We start from the raw sequence: 21104 nt of genomic DNA, 5'->3' as shown, positions 1-21104 counted from the left end.
CTGCTGAAATAAATACGAATTGGGGCTATATGTGCCTAAACGACAGTATTTGGTGGGTATAAATGCTCAAATGCCACTTTCGAGTGCCTATTTAGGCGGCTTTGAACGTTCTTAAACTTTTCAGACAATAGTATCGCTCGATGTGTAGCACGCCATTTGCGCAGTCACCGAAGGCACTAATGTTTCAGGTTACGCCCGTTCCAAAGAACATGTCGCAAAAGCTTTTTTCGAGCAGTGTTAACAAATGATGGGAATTCATTTCGCCGAAACAAGCACGGGCTAAAAAAATTGGAAGAAATTTCGCCGTTCGCTCATGTGCGCATCGGAGCCCGGCAGACCGCGCAGTCTGCACTTATGATAGGGGCGAAGGTGAGGGCTATTTCCGTTTCCCCAGGCCGTACCGTCTGATATTTGCAGGAAAGGTTTGGGAGCACAAGTACCGTGATATATCATTTGTAATGGCTTTAACGCAGTGGGAAGTTATTTCAAGGGTTATTACTATGTTCGAAAAGTAAAACAAAGGAAGGACGGGATACATCATGCAAGGTTCTGAATGATGAAGCAAGTTATGTAGGTTATGACAAAATTAAACAATACATTTCTCCCCCTAGAATGCACGACTTTTGCGTGGGAGGGAGCCCTCTGTTTTATAACTCCGCCTCGTCGGTTTTTATTGACGATACTCAGTAAAAATGTTTGCTACGCTATCGCATCGTAAAGACTGCTGAAAAAAAATACTGCAGCTTCATGAAATGTTATCGCTCCACATACTCTATATCTTCGGTCAGAACTTGTTCATGTAGAACTAAAGGTGTCGCCGAGTTAAAAAAAAAACAATTTTCTTAAACTGTGTGTCCATAACGTTGGCCACTGTTATAAATTTTTCCTTATTCTTTATATCTATATTTTGCGAACAAAGGCCAGGTTTCACGAAGGTGTCAAAGCTTCAGAAGGCAAGAAATCATTTGTGCTTACTGCGGCATTGCAGGGTGCGGGACAGTACGTAGGCAGGACTCGGAGCACTGTTGGAAAACAGAAAATCATCAGGCATGAGCCTCTCTGTGTCGTCGTTCTTGGTTTTTTTCGGTCGTATTTGTGGCGCTATTTTGTTTTTAAGCATGAGTTCCCCCCTTATTTAAAGTAACGTCACGTAGTCCACAGTTTTGTTTAGTTTTTGGGTGTATTTGGGGTACTTTAGAGGCTTTTATGCTCTCCACGTGCGCCGCTACCAGTATTCGAGGAAAATATTTTTGTTCGGAATTAAAAATACAAGCGCTTTATGAACACAGACGATCCATGTTACCCTAGAATACAGCTGTAAATATCATTAAACACAGCTGTTGAGCAATTTTGTGCAATTGGCCCCCTTTTTTCTTAATATAAAACGCTTCCAAGAGCTCCCTCTTCCTGTACTGCCACTCCTGCCGTGTATTTGAATCTGCTCAAAGAAAGGTCTGTATTTTTCAAAAGACTGACAGGCCTGCAATCTTCGCAATGCGCGGGTAAATGCGGGCGCGTATGATTGTTAACAGAAGAACTGTGCTCGCGTTCCCAGTCATTCACACATCCGCCCAAAACAAGAGAGGCCAATATAGGCCTCCCCGCATAAAAGCGGTATCTCGTATACTAACCCAACGTCCCAGGGCACAAAGCTTTGGCATGCTTCTTTTCGACTGTTTTTGTTTAGGCTTGTCGGAAAATTGCGCACCCAGTCGGCCAAGTTTTTTTGCGCACACAGGCGGCCAAGCTGTAAAAATATCACTCGTTACGACTAGCGGGTGTGCTTGCCGTCAGGCTTCAGTAGTTTATAGAAAGTTTCATAGTATGTGTTGCACGGTGGTGTGATCGCATTCGGGCACTAGATACACGTCCTTCAGTCCAAGCCTTCTGGGCATCTATTATTGTTTTGTTTTCTAGTATAGATGAACACCAGCTCGCCAAACAAAATGCTGCACTGACCTACTTTGTTTCAGAATGTCCGTTTTGAAGAACTTTTTAAAGGCACCCTATTCAAGGGAAGTTTTGAAATGTAACCTTGCAGAAAGATCAGTTATAGCACAGTTTAACAGGCCGAACAAACACCTCGGCTGCGATACGCCATATTTTAAAATGCTACAAATTAGTTATGACCTTCTGTACGACTTTACTGCGCTCCAAACAAAGCCACGGGGGGTATAGCATTTTCTCTTCACCGGAAAAGCGGCTGCCTTAGCAGCGCATCAAAGTTGGCATTTCACTATGGAAGCACGTTGGGATAGGGGGCATCGACTGCATTCTGTAGAGTAGTCTGCGCCGATCAATAACAACATCCCGTCACACGTAATTAAGATTAAAATTTATACGTTAAAGCCGCGTCATTCGCGTATATATTCCTAAAGTGCACGACAGCACAACGTTTTTTTAATATGTAAAATTCATTTTCAATAATTCCGTGCGTCTTCGTCTTGTGGCTGAACAGGGGGCCGCACCCAACCTGCTTCTACAATAAAATTGTCCCTGTGCACAAAGCAGTCGTACCTGAAGCATTGAATTCAGCAATGTTGCCAGTAGAAGAATTAAATTTTTGTAGACCAAGCTAGAAAAGAGGGAATGTCTAGATTTACTTTTTGGTTTAAAGTATTGAATCCATCAATGTTGCCAGCAGGAACATTAAACGTTTGAATGCCAAACCCACAAATGTGTTTCTTGAGGGCATGACTAGGATTTCCTTTTCGTTTTTTTCTTTATAAGAGCCACATAGTACGAGAGTTTGTGGCAGATAAAGGAAATGCTTGAATGCCTCTTCAAACAATACGCTGTGTTACAACTGAAAAAAAAAACACTTGCTTCAATAATAGGCAGATCGCAATTTTCACAACCACCAGACATACAACGATATGGTTACAAGTAACAGATATACGGCTCTTTAGGAAGTTTCGCACTACAAGAACACTTCGCCCTGGCGGACGGTTCGAATTCGGGCTTACGCCTGTCTAGAAAACTCGCTGTTTCGACAGAGATTAGCACAATTCCTGTAGTTCGTAGCGTGATAGCGAATGCACCAAGAACGCGATGTGAAGGACTAGTTATAATAGAACAGTTCTAAGAGAAGCCCTCAAGGTGGAGTAAGTTTCTGCGAGAGGTAAATTTTATGTTCCTGTAAAATCCACCTTTACAACTGGATTTTGGGAGGTTGGTTAACAGATCTAGGAAATTTCGATGCTGGTGGAGACAACACAAGCGACAGGCAGCCAATACCACTCCTGCAACTAGCAAACATGACTGTTCAGATGGTAAGAACACGAAGCTCGGTTGGCACGGTGACAGAGGGAGTACCAGAAAGGGGCTTTGCTGACTTGTGAAGCTGGGGAAATGCGTGCACGCCAGAAAAGCCTCGGCATCATGAGCGCCAAGTTTGGAAAACACGTATTACCTGACAAAGCAATCTCTATGGCACGTTTTCTTTATGGGTGACGTCGTTGTGAGAAACGTTGCAATTAATCTGCTTCACTTTGATTCTTGCCCCTACGAAATTACGAGAAGGGTAATTTCTACATTTACGAGCAACACAAACGGGTTGCAAAATTTTGGGGTTGTAGCTACACAGTAACGGATGCTGTGGTCACACTTTGTGTTCTCGCAGTCACGCCGACATTCATCTCGGAGGCAATATTCTAAACTGTGGTGACGATAATTAGTTTTACTTTGAGTCAGACGTAGAAACGGCATCCTGCAGCATCCCCGAAAGTACTTTAATTTAAAAATTGTTACACTATATTAAACCACTCTTTTAATTGCAACCCCGAACATGGATGGTGTAAACAGCTTCGAGGGCAGCAACGAAGCTTTCAGTGGACAGGCGTGTGTCTGATATATTACCAGCGAAATAAAAGAGCAGTGCAAGATGTGCGTATGATACATTATCAACGGCTTTCTGGAGATTTATAGTATGCCGATGGAAGCACGCATCAGATAAGAGATTCACTGAATCCCGGAGGCAAGCTGAAGCGCCTACCTATTGGGAAGCGAATCGCGCTTTTCGCGCAAAGCGTCCCTTCTTGAAACAATTCATTTCGTCACTGCATTTACATAAGTGATATTCCATGTTTTCGTGCTTCCCCGGGGTATTCTTAAAAGCTACAGATCAGAAGTACACGTATATGTAGCTATAAACAAGCAAGCCATCTCTCATCGAGCTGTCTATGGGCTTCGCCATAAATTCGGGTTACGTTCCAGGCGTACTTGGCGGCATAGACAAACTACCAAACAGTGGTGGTCCCAAGGGGGGTGAGGGTTCAAAGGGGCCGATCGCCCCCCTCCCCCCCTTCTTCCCGGACGTCCTTGGATTCGATCGATTTTTTATAGCATCCCATTTCTGCGAGGTTCGGCTGTGGACAGGGGGAGGGTGGGCAAAGGGAGGGTGGGGGGGGGCAGGAAGGCTACCTACAACCCCCTTCCCCCTGTCCGGGATTACACGAAAGAAAAAAAAACACATTCGTTCATTATGTCATCCAGCGCACACGAGAAAAAAGGTGACAAATTTCCCCAAAAGATCAACCGAACGACTTCCGAAAGGCATGCTGGTGCCTTGCGTCCCAGGAGCCACAGAGGCGTTGGCTCATGCATTCATAAAAGAAGACTCCTGGTCACCAAGCCTTCGGGACCTCCGAGAAACCTAATCTCCCCCTAAGGACCATGCAACAAATTATAAAGCGCCGGCATATGTTTACCCGTTTTCGTAAACGTAATACCGCTTTTCATTTTTTGGCGACACCAAACGTCTACCGGAACGAATTAGGCAACCCAAGAACGACAACCACATATAAAACAGAGAGTGCAGCACCGTCACCGAGTTCAGTGTAAAATACGACCATAAAATGGACTGCGCCGGAACGCCCACCTTCTGTAGCGAAAGAAACTGGGGGAAAAGGCTTTTCAGTAGTGGCACATTCAGAAAGTGAACCATCGCGGCCGAACGTTTACGAAATAGACGCCACGCGGGGAGATGGCAGTCAGAAGCGTAGGCCCTGCATTGCGGACACCTTGATTTGTTAATGTAAGCACGACTCACTACCCACTGGTTTCTGCTCTTTCTATTGCGACTCCTGGCGTAAACCCGGCCATAAATTTGGAGTTGCGTTGTAGAGGTGCTTGTTTGAAGCAATGTCACTCAACGCAGACTTTCCATGCGTGCACCAAGGCCTTTGGCGAAACATATTCGCGATATCTAATGATTTCCCGGACTCAAATCGCCTACACTCTACTGCATAAGTGTCAGCCTCCGGGTATAGGACGAAAGCTTACAATACACCAGTGATCTCAGAGTTCACAGACATGGCATATATCAGCTAAATGATTATACTTTTTGATATTCCTTTTCGCTTCGCTCGTAGAAGCACCAGCATGTAAAACCCTTTGTATTTTTGTGCATGCCCTGGCTGACTATCGCGCTAGGAACGTGATCCGGTCATGTTTTTAATGGGGAAATGTTTTACTGGTACATTCAGAGCACGAAGTATTTTGGTGAATGGCTCTCAAAAAACTGTCGCACAAAACACTTTGGAGAAGGGCTACGTTACTCTTAAAAAATATCAGACTAAAATGTTATGAGCAGACAATGTTTGGGAAAGAAAAGTAAAAAGTTTAAAATAAGAACTCAGCTTCGGGACAGAACCACATATCTGCATAGCGAAGAGCATATACGACGTAGCAAGAAGACTACGTTAAAGCTATGATAAATACTTCTAGATCTGCCAAGCTAACAAGTTTAAATTAATTGCAATTATACCTTTACGCTACCATAGCACCCTTCCGGGAATGGGGTTTTTGGTCTCACTGCTTATTACAACTGTGTGTAAATTTATTATGAAGCATGTTGCAAAATTAAAGCTAAACCCACCGGGAGTGGGTGGGTGGGAGTGCGGTTAAGACATTTTGGGTAGATTTCAAGGACGGTCACGAGTTACCCTTAAAAATGGCGGGAAATATTGGTTTGCTGTATGCACTGTCAATATTTGTTTACAATTTACATCAAGGTTTAGACCTCCCGGTGGGTTTGCTTTAATTTTGCAATACGCTACAAATTAAATTTACACACAGTTGGAATAATCAGTGAGACCAAAAACCCCATTCCCGGAAAGGTGCTATCATATCGTAAGGATATAATTGCAATTAATTTAAACTTGTTAGCTTGGCAGATGTAGAAGTATTTATCATGGCTTTAACGTAGTCTTCTTGCTACGTCGTATATGCTCTTCGCTATGCAGATATGTGGTTCTCTCCCGAAGGTGAGTTGTTATTTTAAACTTTCTACTTTTTAAACACGAAGGTTTTAAAAGGGGCAATTCTTATAACATAAGACATTATCAATGTTAGTGAAACAGAAGTTTCACGTGCCCCTGAGACAAAATAATCAGCCTGGAGACGTCCATTCCGAGCCCGTAGTGCGTCAGTCGCGGTGAATACCGCCTCTACATGAATCTGTCAGAGAACACTAGTAACGTGGAAGCTGAGTGAGCTAAGCTTTATTCTCACCTGCGGGTGCTAAATTCTTTCACCAAGGCTTCTCGTGGGTCGAACTTCTACCCTAGATCTGCATACCAAACGCGCACATTTCCATTGCAACTGCATTCTACTGAGGGGGCTCGTGCCGCAAACAGTCACCCATTGTGCAGCTGTTGGCTACGTACGAGAACGCAGCGAGAAAAGGAACGCATCATCTTGACTCCAATTTATTTTATGGTATGCTCACTGTTTTGTATCTGCACGCTGTAGATGGAATCTGATTGTGCGGTTACCTGTTATTTCTTTATACTGGCGTTTGTGTTGATTTCCCTTTGCAGGTATATATGACGAAAACTGGTGTTAATACCTATGGTCAATTGTATTTGTTTGCTTTTGTTACGCAGCCATCTTTGTTTATATCTAAAAAAGAAACTCTTTGGATCTGTTGTAAGTGGTTGAAGGGTAATCTCTCGTATCTGTTAATTTGATCCCTGCAATTGTTGTAAATTGCATTGTAAAGAGTGCGTAAGTAGCTTTCTGTATTACTGTATAATGGTTTATACAGATAGGTTTGTATTTCTGGCTACTTTTCGTGCAGCACTAGCTTTGTGTATTATAATGTTTAGTTTCTGTTGTGCCGCGGCTTCAAAACGGTCTCCTGGGCCCAGTCAGCCTGTTTGTTTTCAGCTTTTTGCCCTGGCGACCATCCAGACAATCTTTTTTGGAAAATAAAGGATGAAAAAAAAGATGAACTTTTAGCCTGTGCATACACTATGGAGCGTAACGGGTCTTGTGCATCTCTTGAAGATCAAGCGGGAATTGGTGTAAGAGACGTTGCATCCTCTCAAATTAGGAGGCATTCTGTGCACGTACTGCAGGCCTTTTAATTAAACGTTCCTAGGACAATACTTCACGACACTTATCATTCGGGCAGAAAATGTACTGTAACATAGGATTCTCAAACACTGAATAGATATCCTCCTCTAAATCGGAGAGCATAAATTAAGGATCGTTCTTCAATACATGCAGTTGGTATGCACTGTGCAGGCTTGTACCCTAATGTGCGGGTGAGATTTTGTTATTAAGGTCTCCTCGCGCAGTCTTTTCTCACCAGGTCGCAGCCAGTTCGCCATTATGCCATTATGCCGGGCTCGTGGCAATGTCACTAAGCTAGTGCCACTCAAGAGCAGTTATAGGTGACAAAGTTTTTTTGCGATAGCAAATATGCCAAGTTATTTACTGCAGTAGAGGCTTTGTAAGTAGGTTCAATGTGTAAGCTAATACGGTTATTACGGTGCGGTTCGCCACCATGTGCATCCAGCGCTTCCATTCTCATCCCACTGTGTTGTTCCTATCTGTGACAAAAAGCCCTACCTGGGTGGGACGTCAACGCCAGTACCATCGGTAATACACGCAAAAGCGTGGCCCTAAATAGCTTCTCCTTTTGCAAAGGCGAAAGGAATGAGCGAGAACGAGTTGTAGCAGAGCCTCAGGGCACCGACTAAGTTTAGTAACATCTGTGTTTGGGGAGCACACAACGAAGTCGACTGCATCAAACACCGTAGTGTTTGCGAGCTGCCATTGGGGATGTCGGCAATCGAAAACGTAAATATTACCTGTCTTCGTCGCTTGTTTTCTGATTCTATTCTTCACACGTCTCAGTTTTCCGGCAGAAAGACGAAACCAACCTGTCACTTTAAACCTATACTAAAAACGAGCATATACATTTACCCAATATCAGGCCATGTAAGGTTTTTCTGATTGGAATGCAGCTCCAAATCTCTACTCTGTAGTATTCCTCGGATGCGCCAAAGGTTGAGATTGTTTGATCAAGAAATATGGTTTCACTACATTTTCAATTTAGATTGCTCGTAGACATGAAAAATAACCGACTGGAAAAGTAACCAGAGGGCAATAGGCATTTAATTTCGCCTAGTATTTGCATGATGGTTTCGTGGTTCACATTCGAATAATCGCGTTTGCCGATTTCAGTGCTTTTTTTATGAAGGGGTGGTGAAAAGGGAAGTCTCTCATCAAACTCTAATATTCTTCGTTTTAACGCATCAAAAAGGATGTTAAGTACAGAATACTTCTTTTGATTTATGTACGCATTTAAAGAAGGAGTAATCCAAGCAGTCGCACTGAAAGCACGAGCAGGTGCTTTTTGGCCACCCATCTCGAGGATTCGTTTTTCCGCTCGAATCGAAAGGGCGGGCGACATTGCTAATGAAATAGGCCACTTACAACAGCACTTGCATGAACATTCCGTTTGTTGGAGTCGATTGAATAGATTTTTGTGCTTGAAGCTTTCTCGTGATTGCTTGTATTGTCCTCTGCGCACAGGTAATTGTACTGTATGTTCGGAAACGAAAAGGTTATTCCCCACTAGAGGCCGCGATCCGGCTTGGGCCCTTATATCCAGCCGAGAACCTACTCATGACGACCGTGCTTGTCCTGCCTCCACTCAGACACGTACGTGTTCCGCTTCCCATCAAAGCAGTTCATTCCCTTACCTTTTTTTGTTCCTTTGGCCACATGCTGAGCCTGTCATCGACAAAAAACTTTCTTCCCTTCTGTTGGTGCACCTCGAATCATGTCTTCGCCACCGACAACTTCAGGGGAACCTCTTCGCAGTGCGAACGTGTTGGAATTCTAGAAACTGTCCGTAACAAGCCAATAGGTTTTAATGAGCCAAAGTAAGGGCTAGAAATCGCAAACATGGCATGCAGTATAATGCGGCTGTGGAGCAAATCATGGAATATAGCAAAATTTATAGATATACATAGGGTCTTTTAGATCGGGTCTTTGAAAGTATTTCTATACCAAGAAGTAACTGCGAATCTCGATTTTGAGGAAATCCTCCTGTTGAACACCTCGCAGTACGCATTCGGGTGTAACTGCATCAAACTCGCGAATGAGCTACGCATTCTACTGGAGATGACATAAACTGCCCATTTATCTGCTGATACCACGGACTGAACCACTTCATCAATGAACACAGAATTTACAAACTACCAGCTTTTGTTCATTTTCTTTTAACTTTTCCTACCTCCCTGTTCCTTTCATCCATCGTGACCCGTGGTACTCCTTTTCCAATAGGGGTTTTCAACGACTACTATTTGCAAAATTTCCCGAGAAAAAACATCTGCCGCTAAAACGTCACTTCTGTCACTCGTCTCTGCGAGAGAAATTATAACTTCGGTTATAGAACAGCCTAGCAAACCACGTTACGTCGTGCAGATATCCCGGAGACGTCAGCAATCGACATTGCAGATGTTCAGGAGACCTACCGTTGGGGTCAAAGTTACATATATTCAAAGTTGCTATAATTGCAAAAAACCCGTCCAAATCACACAAAGGATAACGTAAAATAGACTTCTCATGGTACTTTTATATGCTGTTTACAGGACATTACCTCAGTGGTACTTCTAATGTATATTGTAGTGGTACGCATGAAAGACGTTTATAGATATCCGTTCTACATTGGTTTTCTGTCTTTGGCAGAAGCATTAGTTTGTTATATTCATGACTTGTGTCATGATATTTTTGAGATGTCATAATATTGTTGAGATGAACATGTACGCCTGAAATTTACTGTCTTTATACACTATTTGGAAGTTTCGCCAGCCCCCTTTGCAAGGTTGCCTACGTGTTGTGGGCATTTGTAATTCAAATACATGTCTTACCAGCCATTCAGCACTGTTTTCTATTGTCACCGGTTTTCTAGATTAATGTATTTCAACTTTTGAAGTGCTGCATACTGCATGAAGTCTCATATGTGAAGTGCAAAGCTGACCACACACTCTCGCAGAAGCACACGAAGCACAGCTCTAAACAAGGAAATGTCGCATCGAAAACAAGAGGCAGTAACAGCAAACCAGTCCTGATCAGCACAAGCGCTCTAGACACTAAGGCAACCAGAGTAGCGTCATCGAATTGTACCATACAGCACGGCTGTACAGGCCTTCTGTAAATAAACTACCACAGAAACAATTCAAAAATTAAACTAATTAAAATGAAAGTCCCCCATCCTATCAGTAAGTACCTGCAGCTGGGTAGTAAGAAAGCTTTCAAAGTACACATAAAACACAGAAGAGTTCAGGTTAAACAGTTTATATTGACTTCCAAAGTATGTAATATGCTTTCGCAACACAACCACTTTAATTTCCATTCCTATCGATATCTCGGCTAGTTTTTTAGTGTGGAAAGCTCGGGTCGAGCATTTATCGACACGTGTTAAGTATTCCTTGGTGGCGAGACACAGGTTTTCATGGTAGAGTATATGTAGGTGTTTCAGGCAATCGCGGTAACGTCTATTGATTGATTGATTGTAGGGTTTAACGCGCCGACGCAACGCAGGCGATGAGGCGCGCCGTAGTGGAGGGCTCCGGATTAATTTTGACCACCTGGGGATCTTTAACGTGCGCCGAAATCTCGTACACACGGGCGTTTTTGCTTTTCGCCTCCATCAGAAAAGCGGCCGCCGCGGCCGGGAATTGAACCCGCGACCTCGTGGCGGTAACGTCTAGGTTGCAAGGTTTCAAGCTCGGCTAGATTTAATAGCGCTGTAGGGGAAATATGCCACCCGTAGGCATTGTAGACAAATCTGATTGATTTTCTTTGGACGCCTTCGAGCATATAGTATATATTCTGGTCAGTATGCTGGTCCCACACGATAGACGCGTATTCTAAAAGTGGTCTTACGAAAGTTTTATATGCGAGTAGTTTAATATCTGGGGGACAAGTTCGCAGTGATCACCGAAGGTAACCAAGCTTGCGAATAGCTTTAGTTTTGATATTCAAAACGTGTGAATTCTACCTAAGATCTGCTGAAATTGTGAGTCCTAAATATTTAAAACTATTAACACGGGAAATACATTCGCCTTTCATGCAGTACGAAGACTGCAAAGGGTTACGTTTACGTGTTAGAGACATAGAGAGTTTTTTTAACATTTATAGTCATTTGCCAAGTAGAACACCAATTGTCTCTTTCCGTGAGAACTTCCTTCAGGGGAATTTGGTCTGCATTGTTGTGTATTTCATGATAAAGGATGCAATCATCGGGGAGCATTTTTATCTTGACAGGTACGTTTGAGAAGACATCATGAACGAAAATGAGAAAATCAACGTTCCAAGTACCGAGCCCTGAGGAATGCCAGAATTAACTAGTGAGTGTGGGGAGTATGTATTACCTATATTAACACACTGTTACCGAAGGTTAAGGTAAGATTTAATCGAAGCCATGAGGGTATCATTTTTAAGGATGGGTCCTAGTTTTAATAGGAGTTTGCTGCGGAAACGCGATTGAAGGCCTTTTCGAAGTCAATAAAATTATGTGTACTTGACTTTGACGATCTAGTGCTGATGCGAAATCGTGGATTACCTCCAGTAGCTGCGTTACTGTAGATCGGCCTCTACGAAAGCCGTGTTGACGGTTGTCGAGTACACAGTGTGTGTCCAAAAAGGTCACGACATGCTTACATATGATATGCTCAAAGATTTTGGCGCGTGCGCACAACAGGGAGGTAGGACGATATGATGACACGGTTGAGGGGTGGCTCCCTTTCGTCTTTTCGTCTTTTTTCTTTGTTTGCGCAAACTTACGCGCAGATTGAGTGTTGCTGACTGTCTATTTTTTTTGTATAAATTAAAAGTGAATGTGCCGATGTACATCTGTGTATCTACAAAGTACGCTTATTTGAACTGTTGTGTGAAATTTACTTAGTTCTGTGTAATTTGTATAGTTGTGCAAAATTTACACGCATTTATGTGACTCGTGCGTTTGCTACTTTTTACTTAGCTGTGTGTTTTTTACTTAGTCGTGTGTTTTGCCATGTATACGGGGCACTCTCCCATTCAAGCCGAGCCACGGCTTTTTGATTGTGCCCCCAGCATCGAGAACTCTTGTAGTTGTTGATGTTGAAATAAGGATGATGATGAAGTATAGGGGTAATTTTACCAAATTTCCAGTTGTGAGGCAACTCGGCTCGGGATAAAGATGCATCGAAAATGATGCACAAATACTTTGAGCACCATTCGGCGTATCGCACAAGAAAGGCGTTTCGTATACAATCAATTCCTGGGGATTTTTTCGTATCAAGATTTACTAAGAGAGACAGCACACCGCCTTGTGAAATCGAGACATTACCAATTGGCGGGAGGGAAACAAATTCCTCAGCAGGTGGCGTAACCTCCTCATCGTGAGGGAACACAGAGCAGAACTGATTGAACAAATTCGCAGTTAATTGTCTGTCCGTGACAGTTTCGCCGTTATTTTGAAGGTTGTAAGAATGCTTCCTTTTGGGTGATAAATGCCGCCAGAACTTTGCGGAGGACGCAAGTAGTAGGTTGTTTATTGTGGTGCTGAAAAAGTATGTTTTTGTGCTTTTTCTTTTTTCCTTTGACTGCAGGCGTAATGCAGATAGCTTGTGCCGGGTAGACGCTAGGGGTTTAACACGGAGTTGTTTCCTGATCTTCTTCGTTTTACGTACCAGTTTGAGTATTTTTTTCGTCTTCCAGGGGTTAAAGGGTCTAACTATTTTCATCTTTGTGCGCACAAAGCGAGCTATACACTGATGAGCAAGTTTTTTAAAATAACACCACATGTTATCAACCGTCGAAGTCGGTGATTCACAGAGGGACACAAAATCAGAAAACGCAGTCTAACTAGTCTAAAATAATGACATCATCAGCACGTGAAAAAATTGGGATCGCTTGGGCTTCATAGCGCGTTGTTTTCACATGTTTAAACGGACAGTAAGAGACACGATGTAATGATCACATATGCCTTCAAATATGTCTATTGTAGGGTTACGACGAAGCAAGCCACTACAAAAAAGAAAAGATCTAGAACAGAGCTTCATCCACCTTGGCGACGAGTGGGATAAAGGAGCAGTTGAGTTAGATCGTGATAAAGAACGATGTCAAGTGAAGGTTCCGCAGCCGCGCTAAGTGACTCTGGAAATGTTTTGTTCCAATCGATTGACGGCGTATTAAAGTCCCCTGCCAATAACAAATTGCGAGAATCTCCTCTGCAGGAACAAAGAAAGTTGCTGATTGCTTCAAAGAACTTTTGATCGGCAGAAGGTGGGCGATAGAAACCGCCAATGATCATATTTAGCTCCCGTAAAAATGTCTTGAGCAACACGCATTCCAGGCAGTTTAGTAAAATTCAGTGGCTCTCGGAAAAGTATGGCTCCGCCCCCACCCCTTGAATCTCTGTCTTTACGATATAATGTACACCCGGGAGGCGAAATTTCGTCATCGTCTATGTTAGCATTCAACCAGGTTTCCGTTATCACAATGATGTGGGGGTGGTGCGTTAGGACAACACTCTCGAGGTCGTCAGTTTTTTTCACAATGCTTCGGGCATTAAGATTTAGGCATCGAAACAGCGTGTCACAACTGGTCTGTTGTCACGGCGACGCCCGTCCAGATTGTTCATCACGCCTTTCAGGGAGCCTATTTACTGGAATCCTCGCCTGAAGATCATCGTCCCATTTGTACAACACGTCGTCTACTTTCATTTTGTTATAGGTAAGCCTCACTTTACTGCCCCTAGCTCTGATAGCGGCCGTGTCGTCCCACAGCTTCTTTCCTGTTTCACGTGTGGTCTTCGAAAAGTCTCCCGAGATCGAGATCGCCGTGCCCTTTAACTTAGTGCAGTTTCTTAAAACTTGCTTTCTCGCGGTGGTCGATAAATTTTAATATCACAGGCCTTGATTTGTTTACTACCTTTCGTCCGATTCGGTGTATTCGTTCGGCTGAAGAAATTTTTACCTTTAAGATAGCAGAAAAAATGTCATTGACTACAGTGTCGATAATGCTGTCGGATGTGTTGTCGGATCGCTCGTCGACACCAAATATGAGAAGGTGTTTGCGCCGACTACGATCTTCTAAATCCACAAGCTTGTCTTGTAGGTTCTGTACACTCTTTTAGAGGGAAGTTGTTTTGGAACTGACCTCTGAGAATTTAGAAGCTAAGGTTTCTACTGTAACAAGCTTTGAATCTATTTCGGAAAGCCTGTCACCCATACTTTTCTGGCCTTGCAGAAGTCCAGCAAGAAGCTGCTCAGTCGTCTGGTTCTTCATACCCGGGTTCGGCTCAACGTCCACGTATTGCATTAAAAGCGACAATAATTAGCGAAGTGGAGCGCTTCTTCGCTATAGTGGTATCTCCTTACATCTTTGGCAAAAATAAACAAGAAAAGTTTAGAAGAATAAATATACCAACGCCTTTCGCTACTCATAGCCATATTTTGCTGTACAGAGCTCACACTCCAAGCAAGCGGCATAAGAATGATACGAGTTAGTAGACAATTCTCAGAATTTCTGCAGATTTTTTCATCAAAGCTCTGCAAAACAAACATCAGGCTGTCAGGCCCACATTGACTTTCTTCCTTGTAGTGTACCAGCCGCCCCTGGGAACCAAGCCTCTCACGGGGATCCACAGGAGGACATTTTCGCAATAGCCTCCGATGGCCCTCCAGCACCGCCCACATTGAAGAACTTCTGCCCTAACTGCCCAGTTGATGACTCCACTCTCGCTCCGTCAGACAAAGTAGATACAAAAAAACTTAAACAACTACGCCTTATTACTTTCCCACGTACAGGCAAGTTCAGCTCCTTCCTCACAGTAACCGACCTCAACAAATCATCCTGAACAAGTTCTGCGCCAACACCTGTACTGCACCAGAGAAGATTTGAAAACGGTATTATCAAGAGATCTCTCTGATGTCTCTATTGCCATCGCCTCATCACAACTGATCTCAACCACCTCATCTGGAAGAGCCCCAAATTTTCTCGCCTTCGTAAAATAACTTCTCCTTACGATGACACCGCGATTTACTTACCCCACATCACTGTCGCACGATAACGCCTGCGACATTATCATTCATGCCACTAAAAGCGGCCTAGTAAGGGCAACTGAAGATTGGCATACATCATTTATAACTAATGCCTCTTAAAAGACGACCTCCGTATGAACGTAACCACCTTTCCGTCTGTTCCCTCTTTCCCTCCTGGCAGAGGCGTTCCTTTCAATTAAACCTTGTAGTAACGACAGCAAACGTGTGGGGGCCTTCAGTGTCCCACCTTCCTTTTGGCTTCGGTGACAATGGTACAGTGGTGCGGCTGTGTCCTCTCACTGCTCCATCATCATGTTCCCTCATATAGTAGGCGGCCCCGCCCACCGAGGCCATTTAAGGGCGGAACAAGGTGATCAGCAGGACGCGGGCCACGGCACAAGCTCCCGGCGCTGGAAATGACTCCACTCAAGTTACTGCTTTTGTACCCTCCCCAAACACCATAAAGTTTAACCGAACAGAATTGTATCTTTTTTTTGTCTTCGTTACTACTGCTAAAAGTTGTAGCCACCACCCGGTTAGGACTATCAGCAGAAATGATCTATTTTGGGTAGGGTAAGCGCTACTTCCGTAGTTACCAGCGGAAAGTACTCCTGTAGGCTGGTGCACACATCTCTAATACGCGTTTCCAATTCGAACGCCACAATGGTTTACTATGTCCACTTTTCGCCAAATACTGTCATAAAACTCAGGAAGTTTGAAGGTTGCTTGTAGTCTTACAATCTTGAGGCCCTGGTGGAAATCCTGGAAATAGCCTTATTACGAAAATTTTCTTCTGAACTGAACTATTTTTTGTTGGCGGGAGCTTCCCAGTCCTTCCCTGAGGAGTTGACGATTTTGTGGGCCGTCCGTCGGCCATCGTGGCAGCCAGAAATGCTGGATTTTCCAGCTACATAGTGTTCCTGTGCTTTTGAAATAAAAGGCGAAATGAATGCACAAAAATGGTAATCCTGCTTGCAAAAACGGCAAATGAGGATGGAGACAGAGGTATATAGAAACACGTCAATGTCCTTGTTGGGACAATATTAACTGAACGCTGCTGGTGCAGTTCAGAATATAGCGTAGTTTATGTCGTTGTTACATTCCTGTTACGTTCAATACCAAACGTTGCAGTAAGCTCTAAACAGCGTATAAAGCTCCCAAGTGCACTGTTTTCAACAAATGGAAATGTGAAATTCTTTGCAACCAATGTGTTTTCTTAAAAGCAAAGTCATATCTTGAATACTCCACCTTCATCTCCAGCCCGTCAAGTGCGGTGAAAAGAACATTCTGTATTTACCCGACAAAGGTGTCGGGGAATATAGGTGGACTGAAGTTACAAACGTTTATTCCAGCTAACTAGACCGGCTCCGCTATAGTCTAAAAAACAGTTCTAAAATGCCAGATTGTGGCCTCAAAGCTTGTTATTGCCCAGAGTAAAGAGATTCTGCGAAGGGCGGCGTTCACTGCCAGGCCATGTTGGAGATAGCAGGAGTAATATAATTACAACTTGCGAGTTTGTTAGGCTCGATTAATCTTGAGATATTAGGGGCGCGCTGGAATGCGGAATAAATTTCTTGTAAACACGCCTTCCAAAAAAATCGCGCCAATCCACCCCGTGAATGTGGTTGTAAAGCAAAGCTGTACGGTGCCCACAATGATTACCAAGCGACGTCACTTAAATTCACTCACGTCGCTCTACTAATAGTGAAACCAGATATAAGTGAAATGCACCTAACCACACCATTTATAACTTGAAAGAGATAATCTTGGTAAGGTTAAATCAATGCATGATGCATGAACGGTGGTTCGTTGAGTTGTATTGGTGTAGCACATTAGTGGAAACGTTTTTGATGAAATTAAAGGAAGCTCAAACCCGGTGTTAGACAATCTGACTTCTACGTCTCTGCCCCGCGGACGGAGGCTACGAGATTTGCGGCAGAGACGAAGGAGGAGGAGGAGCAGGAGGAGGAAATACTTCTACTCAGATTTCTGAACGGCCCAGAGTGCGTCCCAAGGCGGTGGTTCCTTCTCTGGAGCCCATATGCAGTCCGCGCCGCCTGTGCTCTGTCCACCCGCTGAAGCTGGGTAGGCAGAGAGGGGCTGGGCAGCAGCATCTCCCATTGCTCTTTTTGAGCAGTTGACGGAAAGAGAGGAGGGTGCTCAGGGCTAAAGTCGCACACCCTGATTATGTGGCGGAGTGTTCCTGCTTCTGAGCAAAATTTACATTCAGCGTCGTAGCGATTCGGGTGCATTAAGTGAAGACACGTTGGGTGTGGGCAGAAGCCGGATTTTATGAGCCGTAGGGTAGATTGTTGCTCTCTGGAAAGGTCGGGGTAAGGCGACGGTAGGGTCTGTCACTGAAGGCGATAATGCTGGGTTATCTCCCTGAACGTGACAAGCGGGTGATTGTCCTCGTGCAGCACCTTAGCACGGGAGGTAAAAGCGCAGGCTTGTTGGTGCGCGTATTCATTGCCCTCCATGGAAGCTTGAGCGGGTGTTCAGATGAGCTGAATGGAGCCATTTGGGAAGTGTTTTTTTGGCACGCGCAGTGCAGGTCGGGACACCAAACGAGACTGGTAATTCCAGTAGGCTTGCTGGGAATCGTTGACTACCCTCCGCACCCCTGGTTGAGTGAGAGCCAAGGTGATGGCTGCCTCTAACGCTGCCGTCATTTCTTGGGTCTTCAGTGAGGTACACGAAAGGAGGTTGGTTCTGGAGGTAGCCACAATGATGGCGTATTGATGTTGGGAGCCGTCTGTGTAGATAACTGCATGATCCCCACCGGCGGTGGTGTTGAGTGTTTGAGCCCATGCTTTTCGGTGACCCTCGTCGTGCGAGGGATTCATATTTCTAAGCAAAGGGAGCATCTTTAGTTTTAGTCGCCAAGAGTCCGGGAGTACATCAAGCGGAGTGACATTCCGGGCTGCCCAGCCCAAATGGTGAACCCTGCGGCAATCCACCGCAGTTCTAAGTCGGAGCTTCTGGTTAGAAAGATAGCCTTCTATCAGCTCTTCCACCGTGTTGTGGAGCTACGTGCTAAGTAGCATCTGTGTGGACGCACTCATGGGAAGACCAATGGTCTCCTCAACCGCCTTTCTAATCATAATATAAAGCACCTCTATGTCCCCCTTGTCGAGAAAGAAGACAAGGGTTGACGTAAGTGACTCTCGAGAGGACAAAAGCTTGAATTAATCGAAAGGTATCTGATTTCTTGAGGCCTCTCTTCTTGGTGGCAACTGGTCTGATCATGTTTAGGATTTGATTAATACTGTGTTTGAGGTGCTGCAAGTATACGTCACTCTTGATGTTGGCCTGGAGATGTAGGCCCTGGATGTTTATGCTGGGGCTTGGAGTGATGGCCTGGCCATCAAGGAGTATTTGAATGTGTTCCTTGATGTGGTGTGATGGCGGACGACAAGGAGCTGTGATTTTTTACGTGAACACTGGAGGCAACAGGCTTTAACACACTGGCGTACTAGAAGTGAGATGCCATGCATTGGTGTGAGCTTCCTTTAATTTTTGTAACTCTTAACCCATGCGCAAGGCGCGCACAGGGCCGCTAGACGTGTCGTGGGCGGGCAGCACAGCGGCGCGAGTTGTCGCATGACGCTCTCACGTGGCATTCAGCGAGAACTCAGGGGGTAAACCCCTTGATCTGCTCAGAGAGTACACCACCTGTCTTCCCCGTCTTCGCGTTGGCTCGTAGCTAAATCGGTAAGACAACGGGCTCTCGCTTCGTTAGTCTGTTAGTTCCAGTTTCGATTCCTGGCGGTGCCAGTGAATTCTTTTATTTGTTCGCTGGAGTTTTCTGGTGACACCAACGGTCGCGAAAGAACCCTTGGGGGTAGAGGTAAAAAGCTTTGCTTTGAAAATACCAAGAGAGAGAGAGAAAATACTTTATTGAAACTCATCCTGCGTGTTAGGAGCCGGCTCGACCGCGCAGGGCTCGTAGCTGCTCCCTAGTCTAACTTATAGATTTCTATAAGTCCGGGTGTAGACCTCGAGGCTTCGTGCCCGCCTTGCTCGGGCTACTTGAGCTCCCCGTCCACTTCCTCCCCTGTCTGGGGTCGGTCGTGTGTGGGTCGCTCTTTCGCCTTTGCTTGGCTAAGGCCGCTTCGAGCCGCTGGATGACCCTTCTTTGGTGGTTGATGTCCGTCGAACACACACACTCGCGCACATCCGGTGGGTACGTGTCTCTCGAGCATTGCACATTGCCCCCCCCCCCGTCGCGCACTTCACTTTCACACCCCCACATGAGATGGGATAGCGTCGCTGTCTCGCGTTTGCACACACTACACGTAGCGTCCTCGAACAGGTCCGGGCACATGTGGCGCGCCAGCACCGGTGTCAGCATGGTTTCCGTCTGTAGTTGTCGAAACCTGACTGCCTCCGCCCTGGATAGTTCCCTGTGCGGGGGCGGAAAGGCTTGCCTCTGGTCGCGGTGCCATCGCAGGACCTCGCCGTAGTCGGTGATGGGTTCTGCGTCTTCTTCCTCGTTGTGGTCTTGTTCGCTGGGGTCCGACGGGGCTTCCGCCACGGCTCGGCACTTTGCGAGTTCGCGAGCCACTGCATCCGCCTCTTCGTTGCGATTGCCGATGTTGGTTGCCAGCTCCCTGCCTGCGTGGGCCGGGAACCATTTCAGGGCTACGGTGGACCGGATGGGTGCCGTCCCTGTTTCTGCGATCTTGGCCGCTGTCTTCCACACCACGCCGCGGGCGAAGTTGCGGATAGCGGTCTTCGAGTCGCTGAGGATTGTGGTCGTTCCCGGGATGCGGAGGGCTGCTGAAATTGCAGCCTCCTCCGCTCGGCTTGCCGCCCGGGTGCGGACCGTGCTGGCGGTTAGCAGTTCCCCTGTGGATGCTCGAATGGCCACCGTCGTGAAGGCGTCTCGCTTTCCGCGACCCTTGGCCACGTCCACGAAGATCGCGTTGGCGTCTTCTTTGTACTGCCGGGCAAGCGCTAGAGCGCGCGCCGCCCTTCTGCCCAGGTCCCTTTCCGGGTCGGTGTTCTTGGGCAGGGGGTAGACGACGAGTCGCCTGACCACTTCGTCCCGTAGCGGCACGAGGTCAGCGTCTCCTGGTCCGTTGTGGATCGTGTTCGTAGGCTCCTGGGTTTCGCCAGGGGGTTTCAGGCGCGCTCTCGCGAGCAGCCTTCTGCCCACTACCGCGCTGCCCAATCGCGTCAGTTGAGACGTTCGTTGCGCCTCGCTGATCTCTGAGAGCGTGTTGTGTGCTCCCAGAGCCAGCAAGGCCGTTGTTTTGGTGCCGTGCAGCAGCCCGAGGGCTCCCGCATATGCCTTGCGGATGGCGGCGTCTATCTTCTGCCTCTCCGCATTTGTCCATCGGTGGAAAGCCCCCGCGTATGCTGCGTGGCTGATCACGAACGCCTGCAGCAGACGCAGGAGACTTCCTTCTTTCATTCCTCGTGTTCGGGAGGATATCCGCTTGACGAGTCTCGTGGCGATGCCCTTCTTTGTGACGATGTGCTTCGTTGCTGTACCGTTGGTTTGCACCCCGTCCACGAACATGCCGAGGACTCTCAGCCCCGGTACGTGCGAAATGGGTTTCCCGTCGCTTGTGTGGACGACGATGTTCTTGGCTGCTTCTTACGCGGCCTTCTTTCGATGCCTTCCGGTTGGCGGCATGATCAGGAGCTGGGATTTCTTCGGCGAACACCGGAGTCCCGTGCCCGAGAGCGCGGTCTCCACGGTGTCCACCGCTGCTTGGAGGCTGGCTTCGATGTTGCTGTCGCTTCCGCCCGTCACCCAAATAGTGA

Source organism: Haemaphysalis longicornis, unplaced genomic scaffold, assembly GCF_048455015.1.
Source record: "Haemaphysalis longicornis isolate Haplotype H1 unplaced genomic scaffold, Haemaphysalis longicornis Haplotype H1 scaffold_4, whole genome shotgun sequence".
Classification (NCBI taxonomy): domain Eukaryota; kingdom Metazoa; phylum Arthropoda; class Arachnida; order Ixodida; family Ixodidae; genus Haemaphysalis; species Haemaphysalis longicornis.
The sequence above is the reverse complement of the archived record's forward strand: the minus strand, read 5'-3'. Positions refer to the sequence as shown.